Raw genomic sequence first — 11540 nt, 5'->3', positions numbered from 1 at the left:
CAGCAAATTTGGAAAACTCAGCACTGGCCACAGCACTGGAAAAGGTCAGTTTTCATTCCAATCCCAAAGAAAGGCAATGCCAAAAAATGCTCTAACTACTGCACAATTGCACTCACCTCACACGCTAGTAAAGTAATGCTCAAAATTCTCCAAGCCAGGCTTCAGCAATATGTGAACCGTGAACTTCCTGATGTTCCAGCTGGTTTTAGAAAAGGCAGAGGAACCAGAGATCAAATTGCCAACATCCACTGGATCATCAAAAAAGCAAAAGGGTTCCAGAAAAACATCTATTTGTGCTTTATTGACTATGCCAAAGCCTTTGACTGTGTGGATCACAATAAACTGTGGAAAATTCTGAGAGAGATGGGAATACTAGACCACCTGACCTGCCTCTTGAGAAACCTGTATGCAGGTCAAGAAGCAACAGTTAGAACTGGATACGGAACAACAGACTGGTTCCAAATAGGAAAAGAAGTATGTCAAGGCTGTATATTGTCACCCTGCTTATTTAACTTATATGCAGAGTACATCATGAGGAACGCTGGACTGGAAGAAACACAAGCTGGAATCAAGATTGCCAGGAGAAATATCAATAACCTCAGATATGCAGATGACACCACCCTTATGGCAGAAAGTGAAGAGGAACTAAAAAGCCTCTTGATGAAAGTGAATGAGGACAGTGGAAAAGTTGGCTTAAAGCTCAACATTCAGAAAACGAAGATCATGGCATCCAGTCCCATCACTTCATGGGAAATAGATGGGAAAACAGTGGAGACAGTGTCAGACTTTATTTAGGGAGGCTCCAAAATCACTGCAGATGGTGACTGCAGCCATGAAATTAAAACACGCTTACTCCTTGGAAGAAAAGTTATGACCAACCTAGATAGCATATTCAAAAGCAAAGACATTACTTTGCCGACTAAGGTCCGTCTAGTCAAGGCTATGGTTTTTCCAGTGGTCATGTATGGATGTGAAAGTTGGACTGTGAAGAAGGCTGAGCACCGAAGAATTGATGCTTTTGAACTGTGGTGTTGGAGAAGACTCTTGAAAGTCCCTTGGACTTCAAGAAGATCCAACCAGTCCATTCTGAAGCAGATCAGCCCTGGGATTTCTTTGGAAGGAATGATGCTAAAGCTGAAACTCCAGTACTTTTGCCACCTCATGCAAACAGTTGACTCACTGGAAAAGACTTTGATGCTGGGAGGGATTGGGGGCAGGAGGAGAAGGGGATGACAGAGGATGAGATGGCTGGATGGCATCACTGACTCGATGAATGTGAGTCTGAGTGAACTCTGGGAGTTGGTGATGGACAGGGAGGCCTGACGTGCTGCGATTCATGGAGTTGCAAACAGTCAGACACGACTGAGCGACTGAACTGAACTGAACTGAACTGAATCTTGCCTCAGGTGGTTTCCTTGCTATCCCTCCTTTGATTGGCATTAGCAACTGTTCTGCCATTTGGAATGGAGAGAAGGTCATGGAGGGTGGACTCTTGCCTCTAAGAAATGAGGGACAAAAAGGCCTCTGTGCCTAGGAGCCCCCCAAGGCCCTGCTTGGCATCAATTTTTTTTTTTTTTTTCCAACTCACAGTCAGTTCCTTCTGCTTTTGTAGTAGTTTTCATTTTCCAACTTACAGGGTCTAATTTCTACCACATAAACCTTACAATTTTTGTCTCAACTCATATTTCACTATTGAAATACTTTTATAAATTTACGATTTCCTTTCCTCCAAAGGACTGGGCTTTTTTTGTTTAATATATATTATAACCTTAAATTGATTTAGATAATTTGCCCAATTTTGGCTAGAAGAAAACATAAAAGGAAACGTCTAATCACTTGAGACTGAACCCTTGCTTCTAAGACACAGGTTTTCGTAACCCCAGGCCTCTGACCACAATATAATGAAAAAATGTGAATAAAGCAGAATTCAATTTCAACTGAAACTTGTAAATTTCAATTTCAAGAAACTTACATGTCTGTTAACTTATATTTATCCACATTGTACTGAATGTACACACACAGTTTCTGGAGTAGGACTTAATTATTACTTTTAATAACCACACAGTTTCCCCATACTCCAATTCTCAATTCTCACCTGTGGAGTGACTGATAAGAGCCAGATTGATAACAGTTATAAAAGCCGACATAGAACAGGCTTAGTACTATAGAGGAGGAATTTCAAAATATGAATTTGGGGCCCTATAAAGGACAGCTTTGGTTCCATCCCTTCATTCTTTCTGGAGTTATTTCTCCACTGATCTCCAGTAGCATATTGGGCACCTGCTCACTTGGGGAGTTCATTTTTCAGAGTCCTACCTTTTTGGCTTTTCATATTGTTCATGGGGCTCTCAAGGCAAGAATACTGATGTGGTTTGCCATTCCCTTCTCCAGTGGACCACATTCTGTCAGACCTCTCCACCATGACCCATCTGTCTTGGGTGGCCCCACATGGCATGGCTTGGTTTCACTGAGTTAGACAAGGCTGTGGTCCGTGCGATCACATTGGCTAGTTTTCTGTGATTATGGTTTCAGTGTGTCTGCCCTCTGATGCCCTCTCGCAACACCTATCATCTTACTTGGGTTTCTCTTACCTTGGACGTGCGGTATCTCTTCATGGCTGCTCCAGCAAAACACAGCCGCTGCTCCTTACCTTGGATCACGGGTATCTCCTCATGACCACCCCTCCAATATGCTACTGGAGATCAGTGGAGAAATAACTCCAGAAAGAATGAAGGGATGGAGCCAAAGCAAAAACAACACCCAATTGTGGATGGGACTGGTGATAGAAGCAAGGCTCGATGCTGTAAAGAACAATATTGCATAGGAACCTGGAATGTCAGGTTCATGAATCAAGGCAAATTGGAAGTGGTCAAACAGGAGATGGCAAGAGTGAACGTTGATATTCTAAGAATCAGCGAACTAAAATGGACTGGAATGGGTGAATTTAACTCAGATGACCATTATATCTACTACTGCGGGCAGGAATCCCTCAGAAGAAATGGAGTAGCCATCATGGTCAACAAAAGAGTCCAAAATGCAGTACTTGGATGCAATCTCAAAAACAACAGAATGATCTCTGTTCATCTCCAAGGCAAACCATTCAATATCATGGTAATCCAAGCCTATGCCCCAACAGGTAACACTGAAGAATCTGAAGTTGAACGGTTCTATGAAGACCTACAAGACCTTTTAGAACTAACACCCAAAGAAGATGTCCTTTTCATTATAGGGGACTGGAATGCAAAAGTAGGAAGTCAAGAAACACCTGGCTGCTACTGCTGCTAAGTCACTTCAGTTATGTCTGACTCTGTGCGACCCCACAGATGGCAGCCCACCAGGCTCCCCCGTCCCTGGGATTCTCCAGGCAAGAACACTGGAGTGGGTTGCCATTTCCCTCTCCGATGCATGAAAGTGAAAAGTGAAAGTGAAGTCCCTCAGTCGTGTCCGACCCTCAGCAACCACATAGACTGTAGCCTTCCAGGCTCCTCAGTCCATGGGATTTTCCAGGCAAGAGTACTGGAGTGGGATGCCATTGCCTTCTCTGAAGAAACACCTGGAGTAACAGGCAAATTTCCCCTTGGAGTACCAAATGAAGCACGGCAAAGACTAATAGAATTTTGCCAAGAGAAAGCACTGGTCATAGCAAAGGCCCTCTTCCAACAACACAAGAGAAGACTCTACACATGGATATCACCAGATGGTCAACACTGAAATCAGATTGACTATATTCTTTGCAGCCAAAGATGGAGAAGCTCTATACAGTCAGCAAAAACAATACCAGGAGTTGACTATGGCTCAGATCATGAACTCCTTATTGTCAAATTCAGACGTAAATTGCAGAAACTGGGGAAACCCATTAGACCATTCAGGTATGACCTAAATCAAATCCCTTATGATTATACAGTGGAAGTGAGAAATAGATTTAAGGGACTAGATCTGATAAGAGTGCCTGATGAACTATGGACAGAGGTTTGTGACATTGTACAGGAGACAGGGATCAAGACCATCCCCATGGAAAAGAAATACAATAAAGCAAAATGGCTGTCTGAGGAGGCCTTACAAATAGCTGTGAAAGAAGACAAGCGAAAAGCAAAGGAGAAAAGGAAAGATATAATCATCTGAATGCAGAGTTCTAAAGAATAGCAAGAAGAGATAAGAAAGCCTGCCTTAGCGATCAATGCAAAGAAATAGAGGAAAACAATAGAATGGGAAAACTAGAGATCTCTTCAAGAAAATTAGAGATACCAAGGGAACATTTCATGCAAAGATGGGCTCGATAAAGGACAGAAATGGTATGGACCTAACAGAAGCAGAAGATATTACGAAGAGGTGGCAAGAATACATGAACTATACAAAAAAGAACAACCAAGATAATCACAATGGTGTGATCACTCACCTAGAGCCAGACATCCTGGAATGCAGAGTCAAGTGGGCCTTAGAAAGCATCACAATGAACGAAGCTAGTGGAGGTGATGGAATTCCAGTTGAGCTATTTCAAATCCTGAAAGATGATGCTGTGAAAGTGCTGCACTCAATATGCCAGCAAATTTGGAAAACTCAGCAGTGGCCACAAGACAGGAAAAGGTCAGTTTTCATTCCAATCCCAAAGGCAATACAAAAGAACGCTCAAACTACCGCACAATTGCACTCATCTAACACACTAGTAAAGTAATGCTCAAAATTCTCCAAGCTAGGCTTCAGCAATACGTGAACTGTGAACTTCCAGATGTTCCAGCTGGTTTTAGAAAAGGCAGAGGAACCAGAGATCAAATTGCCAACATCTGCTGGATCATGGAAAAAGCAAGAGTTCCCGAAAAACATCTATTTGTGCTTTATTGACTATGCCAAAGCCTTTGACTGTGTGGATCACAAGAAACTGTGGAAAATTCTTCAACAAATGGGAATACCAGACCACCTGACCTGCCTCTTGAGAAACCTGTATGCAGGTCAGGAAGCAGCAGTTACAATTGGACATGGAACAACAGACTGGTTCCAAATAGGAAAAGGAGTATGTCAAGGCTGTATATTGTCACCCTGCTTATTTGACTTCTATGCAGAGTACATCATGAGAAACGCTGGGCTGGAAGAAGCTGGGAGAAATATCAATAACCTCAGATATGCAGATGACACCACCCTTATGGCAGAAAGTGAAGAGGAACTAAAAAGACTCTGGATGAAAGTGAAAGAGGAGAGTGAAAAAGTTGGCTTAAAGCTCAACATTCAGAAAACGAAGATCATGGCATCTGGGCCCATCACTTCATGGGAAATAGATGGGGAAACAGTATCAGACTTTTATTTTTTTGGTCTGCAAAATCACTGCAGATGGTGACTGCAGCCATGAAATTAAAAAATGCTTACTCTTTGGAAGGAAAGTTATGACCCACCTAGATGCTGCTGCTGCTCCTGCTAAGTCGCTTCAGTCGTGTCCGACTCTGTGCGACCCCATACACGGCAGCCCACCAGGCTCCCCCATCCCTGGGATTCTCTAGGCAAGAATACTGGAGTGGGGTGCCAATTCCTTCTCCAATGCATGAAAGTCAAAAGTGAAAGTGAAGTCGCTCAGTCGTGTCCGACTCTTAGCAGCCCCATGGACTGCAGCCTACCAGGCTCCTCCATCCATGGGATTTTCCAGGCAAGAGTACTGGAGTGGGGTGCCATTGCCTTCTCTAGACACACCTAGATAGCATATTGAAAATCAGAGATATTACCTTGCCAACAAAGGTCTAGTCAAGGCTATGGTTTTTCCAGAGGTCATGTATCAACGTGAGAGATGGACTGTGAAGAAAGTTGAGTGACGAAGAATTGATGCTTTTGAACTGTGTTGTTGGAGAAGACTCTTGAGAGTCCCTTGGACTGCAAGATGAAACCAGTCCATCCTAAAGGAGATCAGTCCTGGGCGTTCACTGTAAGGACTGATGCTGAAGCTGAAACTCCAATACTTTGGCCACCTCATGCAGAGTTGAGTCATTGGAAAAGACTCTGATGCTGGGAGGGATTGGGGGCAGAAGGAGAAGGGGACGACAGAGTATGAGATGGCCGGATGGCATTACCGACTCAATGGACATGAGTTTGAGTAAACTCTGGGAGTTGGTGATGGACAGGGAGGCCTGGCATGCTGCGATTCATGGGGTTGCAAAGAGTCGGACATGACTGAGCGACTGAACTGAGCTAAAGTGAAAGGATAGCTGTATGGAAGCTCTGCTCTCTTCCAGAAAAAGGAAGATATATCTTATCTCCTTAATTTAACCAAATGATCCTTGGGAAGGATCCTAGACTCTTATCCTTTGGAATGTAAATATATGTCTTTAGTGGATGCAAGACTTGTATCTCCAGATTTACAGCCCAGAGCTGTCTCCATGGTCTTCATTCTCATCCTCCCTTGAACTGTGCCTAGTAGAGATGTAAACATCCGTGTTATGGACTGAATTGTGTCTTTCCAAAATCCTTATGTTTAAGTACTGACTTCCAATATGACTGTATTTAGAGATATGGCCTTTTAATTCAATTCAGTTCAGCTCAGTCGCTCAGTTGTCTCCAACCCTCTGCAACCCCATGGACGACAGCACATCAGGCCTCTCTGTCCATCACCGACTCTGGGCTCCCAGAGCTTGGGCCTTTACAGAGGTAAATAAGGTTGTTAAGTCATTAGGGTGTGTGTCTTATTCAACACAACTGGTGTCCTTGTAAAAGGAAGAGACATCTGGGATGTTTACACAGAGGAAAGGTCATTTGAAGACAGCAAGAAGGTGGGATTCCAAAACAAGGAGACTGGAGAAACCAAACCTACCATCACCTTGATCTTAGAGTTCCAGCCTCCACAACTGTGAGAAAATTAATTTCCTTTGTTTAAGCCTGTAGTCCGCAGCATTTTGCTAAGGCAGCCCTAGCAAACTAACATATTCTGGATGGTTTCTCACTATCTGTTCAGTCACAATTTAACTTTCATGACTTCTCTTTGAGCCCAGGTCCCAAGTCTGAGTAAAATTTGTTCAGAAAGCTCTAATTCTGCAGAAACAAAACATTTTATCGACTGTCCCAAACTGTCCTATAAAGAAATTTTCAAAATTATACCTACTAAAGAAGCCACATCCATACACAAATGTGTCAAAGGAAATTCTATATATTTTCAAACTGCCCATATATATTACCTTCTCTTGAAGGAGAAGTGTTATGCTGCTAACTATTTTCACTTTGCCGGGTTATTAACAGTACAATCAACACTGCAGGCTGACTTCATAAAAACAGAGAAAAACAAATGTGGTTTAAGTATGTATCTCTTGAAATCACTGTATTTGCTTTTAATTATATAATACCAAGCTAGTATAATTTTGACATGAATGATTTGAAGGTAAACTTAGCTAATACTTAATAAAAATGAAAGCAATCTTTCATTGTTCTATATTTTAGAGATTGTTAATTATTTTGAGCATTAAATCATTCTTTAAATTAAAATATGGAGAATTTATTTCAAATGTACTCTAAATACTTAAATACTACACACATATCAAACTTTAATGCACCTCTTTTAATAAATAAGCCAAATAAACGTTTCACATGTACTTAAATAATGCAAAGCTATCAAAACTACCGCTAGATCTTCCAAAAATGTTAACTAAAATGATTTTGGACTGTGCATTTTTAACTCAAAACTGTACACAGGTGCAGTGATTAACCTCAACAACGGTAGCTTTCAAAATTGAGTAATTTTTTCAGTTTTACACTAATCCTTGCAAAAGCACTATCAGAGGAAAATAGATACAGACTTATCAATATAACTTGACAACGGTAATCTACCAATTTATCGGATATGTTTCACTTTTTAAAATATCAAAATTTTGTCCCAATTTTATATTTTCCTAATCGTATAGTTGCTTGTGATAAAAAATTTCAATTTCATTAACTGTAAGGCTATAAAAAGTAAACTTTCCCCAACATTTAAAGTCACTTTGATGAAATTAAGAATAGACTTTAATACTCATATTCTATAACAGTGACTCAATTTAGTTCAAATAATAATAATATAGAATAATAATTTTACAATAGTGACTTATTTATTGAAATAAAGGTGCTATATTTTAGATACTTAGGATAACTCTGTAAGAATTATACCAAAATCTTGTTCATTTCAAACATGCTATTTAATCATTATTCTTCACACAAATTATAAAAAGTTATACCTATATTGATAATAGAAAACTATTAAAATGTAGCAATCTTTTCCTCCACGCTTTAAGACTTCTTATAAATTATGCAAATTAATACTGCTGATATATTAAGATGATCTTTTAAACATTTTTTAAAAAGAGGAACTATAATTAATCATAAAATTTTCATTCTGGGACTTCTCTGATGGTCCAGTGATGAAAACTCCATGCTTGCACTGCAGTGGGAATTTGTTTGATCCCTGGTCAGGGAACTAAGATACCACACGCTACACAGTGTGGCCAAAAAATAAAATAAATAATAAATAAATAAAATCAATTAATTTAAATAAATAAAATTTTCATTCTGCTACATAAAACTATTTTCTCCAAAATAAATGTCTGCCCTCCTCCCGAAGGTAAAAAACGAAACAACAAACAGACCTCCTTAAAAACAATATCCAACAAAGTTTCACTTAGCTTAAGGGAGAGGACATGACCCTGTACAATTAACTATCCTGCGCTGATATCAGGCTTGCTTCGCTTCTTGGCCTCTTGGCTAAGATCAAGCGGTGTCTCAGATGGAAAGCGTCTGTTTACAATGTGGAAGACCTGGGTTTGATCCCTAGGTCGGGAAGTTCTCTGGAGAAGGAAATGGCAACCCACTCCAATAATCTTGCCTAGAAAATCCCATGGATGGAGGAGCCTGGTGTCTGCGGGGTCGCAAAGAGTTGGACACGACTGAGCGACTTCAGTTTTCTACCAAAACAGAATTCCAGTAAGGACTATTAGCATGGAGAGCTAATCTCCATGCCCATTCTACCTTGCTAACAACTTAGAGGACTAAAATGAAGACTCTAATAGACTCTAATAGTAGTTTTAACAGGTGAAAATTGGAATGGCTCTCCATCTCAGACTAAATAGTAATTACATTATAAAATTAGCACTGTCAAATTCAGTTCAGTTCAGTCACTCAGTCATGTCCGACTCTTTGCGACCCCATGAACTGCAGCATGCCATGCCTCCCTGTCTATCAACAACTCCCGGAGTCCACCCAAACCCATGTCCATTGAGTCGGTGATGCCATCCAACTATCTCATCCTCTGTCGTCCCCTTCTCCTCAAGCCCTCAATCTTTCCCAGCATCAGGGTCTTTTCAAATGAGTCACCTCTTCACATCAGGTGGCCAAAGTATTGGAGCTTCAGCTCCAGCATCAGTCCTTCCAATGAACACCCAGGACTGATCTCCTTTAGGATGGACTGGTTGGATATCCTTGCTCTCCGAGGGACTCTCAAGAGTCTTCTCCAACACCACAGTTCAAAAGCATCAATTCTTCGGTGCTCAGCTTTCTTTATAGTCCAACTCCCACATCCATACATGACCATTGGAAAAACCATAGCCTTGACTAGACAGACTTTTGTTGGCAAAGGAATGTCTCTGCTTTTGAAGATGCTGTCTAGGTGGGTCATAACTTTCCTTCCAAGGAGTAAGCATCTTTTAATTTCTTGGCTGCAATCACATTCTGCAGTGATTTTGGAGCCCCCCAAAATAGAGTCAGCCACTGTTTCCCCATCTATTTGCCATGAAGTGATGGGACCGGATGCCATGATCTTCATTTTCTGAATGTTGAGCTTTAAGCCAACTTTTTCACTCTCCTCATTCACTTTCATCAAGAGGCTCTTTAGTTCTTTGCCACTTTCTGCCATAAGGATGCTGTCATCTGCATTTCTGAGGTTATTTCTCCTGGCAATCCTGATTCCAGCTTGTGCTTCTTCCAGCCAAGCGTTTAGTTTCTCATGATGTACTCTGCAAATAAGTTAAATAAGCAGGGTGACAATATACAACCTTGACGTACTCCTTTTCCTATTTGGAACCAGTCTGTTGTTCCATGTCCAGTTCTAACTGTTGCTTCCTGACCTGCATACAGATTTCTCAAGAGGCAGGTAAGATGGTCTGGTATTCCAATCTCTTGAAGAATTTTCCACAGTTTCTTGTGATCCACACAGGCAAAGGCTTTGGCATAGTCAATAAAGCAGAAATAGATGTTTTTCTGGAACTCTCTTGCTTCTTCCATGATCCAGCAGACGTTGGCAATTTGATCACTGGTTCCTCTGCCTTTTCTAAAACCAGCTTCAACATCGGGAAGTTCACAGTTCACGTACTGCAGAAGCCTAGCTTGGAGAATTTTGAGCATTACTTTACTAGCGTGTGAGATGAGTGCAACTGTGCAGTAGTTTGAGCATTCTTTGGCATTGCCTTTCTTTGGGATGGGAATGAAAACTGACCTTTTCCAGTCCTATGGCCACTGCTGAGTTTTCCAAAGTTGGCAAAGGTTAAACTAAAGTGGAAAAGTATCTACCATACATACTTCAAATCTTCTAAGAGAAAATCAAATCATTATACTTTACTATCTACCAAAGACATTGATTAAAAAAAAAAGTAGTTACCATGTAGTATAACATCTTCCCTTCTGTAAATAAAATGGCTGTTAAATACATTAATCCTATATTATGAACTATTTTTCAAGTTTACTTTCTTTCTGTAATACTAAAGTAAAAAACATTTTAAGAAAGCTAAAGTAAAGGTCAAAATTCTCCAAGCTAGGCTTCAACAGTATATGAACCATGAACTTCCAGATGTTCAAGCTGGATATAGAAAAGGCAGAGGAACCAGAGATCAAATTTCCATCTGTTAGATCATGAAAAAAGCAAGAGTTCCAGAAAAATATCTACTTCTGCTTTATTGACTATTCCAAAACATTTGAGTGTGTGGATCACAACAATCTGTGGAAAATTCTTCAAGAGTGGGAATACCAGAACACTTTATCTGCCTCATGAGAAATCTGTATGCAGGTCAAGAAGCAATAATTAGAACTGGACATGAAACAACAGACTGGTTCCAAACTGGGAAAGGAGTATGTCAAGGCTGTGTATTGTCACCCAGCTTATTTAACTTGTATGCAGAGTACATCATGCGAAATGCTGGACTGGATGAAGCACAAGCTGGAATCAAGATTGCTGGGAGAAATAACCTCAGATATGCAGATGACACCACCCTTATGGCAGAAAGATGCCCTTTTCATTATAGGGGACTGGAATGCAAAAGTAGGAAGTCAAGAAACACCTGGAGTAACAGGCAAATTTCGCCTTGGAATGCGGAATGAAGCAGGGCAAAGACTAATAGAGTTTTGCCAAGAAAATGCATTGGTCATAGCAAACACCCTCTTCCAACAACACAAGAGAAGACTCTACACATGGACATCACCAGATGGTCAACACTGAAATCAGACTGATTATATTCTTTGCAGCCAAAGATGGAGAAGCTCTATACAGTCAACAAAAACAAGACCAGGAATTGACTGTGGCTCAGATCATGAACTCCTTATTACCAAATTCAGAC

Source organism: Capricornis sumatraensis, chromosome 1, assembly GCF_032405125.1.
Source record: "Capricornis sumatraensis isolate serow.1 chromosome 1, serow.2, whole genome shotgun sequence".
NCBI classification, from domain to species: domain Eukaryota; kingdom Metazoa; phylum Chordata; class Mammalia; order Artiodactyla; family Bovidae; genus Capricornis; species Capricornis sumatraensis.
This window is presented reverse-complemented; position numbering follows the sequence as displayed.